Source organism: Solanum pennellii, chromosome 9 (assembly GCF_001406875.1).
Source record: "Solanum pennellii chromosome 9, SPENNV200".
In the NCBI taxonomy this organism is placed as follows: domain Eukaryota; kingdom Viridiplantae; phylum Streptophyta; class Magnoliopsida; order Solanales; family Solanaceae; genus Solanum; species Solanum pennellii.
Genome location: NC_028645.1, coordinates 38,057,757 through 38,062,813, shown reverse-complemented (window position 1 = coordinate 38,062,813; position 5,057 = coordinate 38,057,757). Strand labels below are relative to the sequence as shown.

Here is a 5,057-nt window from a genome sequence, read left to right as displayed (position 1 = left end):
TGTAGCCTTAGCAGTGACACTTTCAAGCATAGCCTAATAGGCAAAAAGGTCACACTTTGCAGCTACGCTTAGAAGTGTTGCCTTACCTGCTACACTTTTAAGCATGGCCTTTGCTACCATATTGCCCACAATTATAAAGTGTTGCCTTTTATATCTAATCTATAACAACACTCTGAAGTGTAGTCTTTGCCCATATGCATGCACAATTTATATGCCACAATCTCTAAGTAAAATACACCAATATTGTTTTTCAATAAATAATCTCAAGCATTAAATTAGCTACTAAGTAATTCAAATTTATAGAGTTTCCAAAAACTTCAAAACAGAATATATGTTGTGTACATGCACATAGTTATAAAACAATATTCTAAATGTGTACACAATAGTTCAAAAAGTACTCTTACAATAGATCAATATATTCCACCAATGAATATATTTCACAAAATCGAACATAATGTATTCAAACTTTCACAATAGTTCAAAAACTCTTCACCATCCACATAAGTAAGATCAAGTTGACTTGTGGCGACCCTTCAAGTTTGATCACCTCCATTTCCCTACACATTTAAAATGTACAACAAAATCAGATTGCAAAAGTTACTGAGGAGGCAAAAAGTTCCAGATCAGTTCCCGATTACAGCAATTCCTGATAAAAAGATTGCAGACTGCGTATTTTTTAGTTCACTTTACAGATTGTATAGTAACAGTTCATGAAAGTATCACTGGTGATGCAAGCAACTTTAATAGCAATAGAAGAAGAAACAACTGATCAAAGACTTACTCTAGAAGAAGTGAGATGTTCCTATAAAGAAGTATAATGGCCCCTTAGTCCACTGAGATTTTCAACTACTGCAACTTTCTCTGTCTCCACGCGCTTCAGTGTTTCATTGACTTAATCAAGATCTTTCTGGAGCCTAGTGCTATAATCCTGTAACTTTTTGTTGTACTCTTGTAACCCCCTGTATGTATTACTTAGCGACTGGATCTGCAGATATTAAGATTTTTAAGCTATGCTCTTACCAATGGATTCAACACTGTAATGAAGCCAAACAAATATGCCTGAGATTCTTTCTTACCTTCTGATTTCCACTTGCAGTATCTTGTTGAGCTCTTCTGAAAGGGAAACTTGCAGTTTCTTTGTTGTATCTCTGGCATGCTTCTCTCTATTATAAGAATCCACTGCTTCCTGACGAACAAATTCAAGTTGCTATTATACTTCTTTTGGACAATTAAAACCAAACTGAAGATTGCAGATTACAGTTCAAGTTTCATATTATTTCCAAATTGCATATCATATATCACAGTTCCAAATTAATTCGAGAGACAACACCTAGTTATTAATAAGTTGTGTTCAATTTTCTTACCATGAAGTGATAACATTTTATTATGACGCACACTAAAAACAAAATGGTACCAGAAGAAGAATAGACATTCATAACTATATATTTAATTGTTTGACGTCATAAAACTATCCAAACTAGTAATTTACATTCATATAATAGAATTACACAAAGTTAGGGTACTCAGTAATTCAAGTAATATCTTCAACTGTTTAAAGGCGTATGGGACTAAGTAAATAAAATAAATTAAGAGCAATATAGTTATTGGATCACATACAATTGCTCGGTTTCATGAATTATCAGCACTAAATTAAGCAAGAACCATATCACCCTTCTTTGAACAAGTTCTTCGACCTCCGTTTGCGCCCTATCAGTAGCACAAACTTTCATTCTCTTCGAAAAAGGACAAATGCAATAATATGTACATCATAGCATATAGCTAGAGGCATACACTACGGCAAGCATTCAACCAGTTTTACTAGAAAAACTACACGGAAGTATCAGATAACCTCCCCCCCGCCCACACCTTCGGGTCTATGAGTGTTGTCACTACCCATTATTTTCAGAAAAATCGTTTATGACATATCATTACATATTCTACTGATCAAATTAACTTATTTCTAAAATGCACCTGTAATGTCCTCCTTCCTCTGTCTATATTGCACAAAAAATCAGTTTTGACAGAAAATCAAAAGCTGAAAACAACACTACCTTATCTTACTACAGTTAGTTGGCAGGGAAAAGATGAATACTAATGCCATACTGGAGTTGGTTCTGGAGGGATATTTACCAGTAAGTCCATACTTCAGAATACTTGCAACCATTTCTTTTAGAAGAAGGAAGCAAAGAAAAACTAAGAAGCAACATATATCTGACACCCGAAACACTAATCCAATTAGGAAAGCACAAATCTTCCTATATGAAGTCACTAAACATATGTAATAGGGAATGAGAAGTTTCCTATAAAAATTAATTGTAATGAACTTATGGGTATCATGAAATGTAAATAAATGTATCTGTGAAGACATGGTACACCTTAACATTCACATGACCACTTTAGGGCTTAAGCAACAAAATCCGTAAAGACACTTTAGAGAGGTTTCGCAACATCAAAAGAAAAGTCACTTTCAATTCAAATAGTACCAAACACAGATATAACTACAGTAGTTAGCTTTACGTGTGACTCTTCTATGTCAAAAATGATCCAATCAAGGCGAATAACCCATATATAAACATAGTTTTGTGAGATGGGGTCCGAGATAATCACTCTTCAAGATCATGACTGCTTGGAATTCCTTCTCCACCTCCGCATACCTTGTTCCAACCACGATGAAACGCACCACACTATATTTCTCAATTCTTGACATCTTCTCATTCATAAAGATTGGATTTTCTCCGGGCACATACTTATAATCCGCCATCTTCTGATGAGAGAGGTACACCTTGTCTCTGGGGCCACATCTCTAAAAGATACCATGATTCAATATCTTGTCAACAAGCCCATCGAAGATCCCTCCACGGAATATCTTGGAGGTAACACAGCTGAATCCCACAGGGAAAAGCACATCAATTTACCAGTGTGTTCTCGAACTTTCCCTTACCTAATCCTATCCAATGTAGTTAGAGCCATAAAGCAACCAAGATATTTTGAGGCCTTCTTGCCAGAAAAGTCATCCATGAGGCGAATAATAATGGCCTTCTGAATCATTAAGCCCTCCACATCAAGGTTCTCCACAGGGGATTATCACATTTCACGACAACTGAGATTTAAAATAAATTTGAAGGACATGTCACAAATCAAAACACAGTGGGTTTTAACAAGGGAAATATGAGTCCTTGAAAAGACACAATGCAGTCACAGCAATTCTTATATGGAAGTTCAAGAAAAGTTTCGAATTTCATATGCCACCACCACAAGAAATGCAGTGCACATCTACTGAAATTTATAGATCAGGAGAAGATTTCTAATCCCCACAAACACTGTTGAGGTGTAGAATGTACTGCGTATGGAACTACAAGAGACAGCATGGTACAAGGATTTGGATGTGGAGTTCTTAGTAGCAGGATCAGTCATCTTTCCTCGTATAAGTTGCAAATATTGAGTTGAATCCTCATAAGCAAACATAGGAGACTACACAAGTTCACTTCTCTGAGATAAGACTTAATCAGCTCATACGAGAATACAACAATCAGGCTGTTGCAACATCGTCCTTAATAAGATAATACAACACCCCACCACAGAGGAGAAAAACTCCAATAAGAGCATTTACACCGATTTGAAACTCTTCCAACTCTGCTAGACCGACCATTGGAGGTAAAATGGTGAAATAGAATTTCCCACTTACAATAAAAGAATTTTTCGAATCATCAAATGGTTTTAGAAGCCAACTGCAGCTAAGTGTCTATACCCAGCATGAGTTGGTAAAAACAACAACAACATACCCTTTGTAATTCCACAAGTAGGGTTTGAGAAGGATAGTGTGCACCTAGACCTTACCGAAGGTAGAGAGGCTGTTTCCGATAGACCCGACTCAAGTAAAAACATAACACCCAACACAAATTGGTATCTTAAGAAAAGAAGGGGGTAAAACCCTTTTAGAACCAGTCAAATTATACTTACAAATTACATCGTTAAGTAGATAAAACTCAAATTCTTAATGAATAACACACATATCCATCCTCCCCTAGGTTTTGGGCAACATGTAAAAATCAACCTACCAAATGCCCCATATTTCAATCAGCTTTCTTTAAGAGAGATAATAATGCAGAATGCATAGGCATTTCATAGAGACAATTACAGTTATATAAGATTAAACTTAGATACGAAAGAGGAAACACCGGATGACCTAAGACAATACGATGTGAAGCGAATCGCAGGTATCGAAGAAATCTTCAACTCAGGTTTTTGATCTTCAGCTTAATTTTTCCATCATCAGCTCAAATCTTCAATTAGGCCTTCCTCTTCAGCTCAATAAAGCTGGAGAACGAGTAAAACTTCTTCTGGAGAAAAGAGTAAAGTGTTATGGAACCTCGAGAAGAAAAAAGTTTTATCAATTATTAATTTTTTATTAATTATTTTTTTTGCCAATAAAAATGGGCGGGAGAGTTAAAAATGTTGAAGGGAATATTATAATTTAGTGAAAATTTTAAGGCCACACTTTTAATGTGTTGTTTTTACAATTGAAACAAAGGACACTTTATAAGTGTGGACATATATGCAAATTATTTTAGTCATTTATTTTATATTGTAACATAACTTATAAAGTGTAGCTTATACCATTAAATAGTACACTTTTGAAGTGTTGCCAAAATTATCATAGCTAAAATTTAAAAATTTTGGTTACACTGTAAAAGCTTTCCCAAAACTACTCTAGGCAACACTTTACAAATGTAGTCCAAAATAAGTGTGGATGTAGACCTAAAATGGTGTAGTGACTCCTCAAGAGTAAGCCTATAGTAACACTCCCCAAAACACATAAGTCACTATTTTCTCAAAGAGACCCATCTTTTCTTATTTAAAGCAGACTCCATTTCTCATAGTGAGGCCAAAACACCACACTATATGATTGACATCAAGCATGATAATTAAGTTATCTCATGATATCAAATTGCACATTTATCATATAAGGATGCACAACATCATGAGTAACATGCAAATTTATCAAAATATCCTTTTTCATGCAATAATGACCTTTCAAACATGCATAACATTGTGTC

The 5,057-nt window shown here is 35.1% G+C and overlaps 1 pseudogene; it reads right to left on the bottom strand.

The window, feature by feature from the left end:
• Positions 1-275: 275 nt before the first annotated feature.
• LOC107029592 lies at positions 276-3,414 on the bottom strand (annotated as a pseudogene).
• Between the last annotated feature and the right edge of the window lie 1,643 nt (positions 3,415-5,057).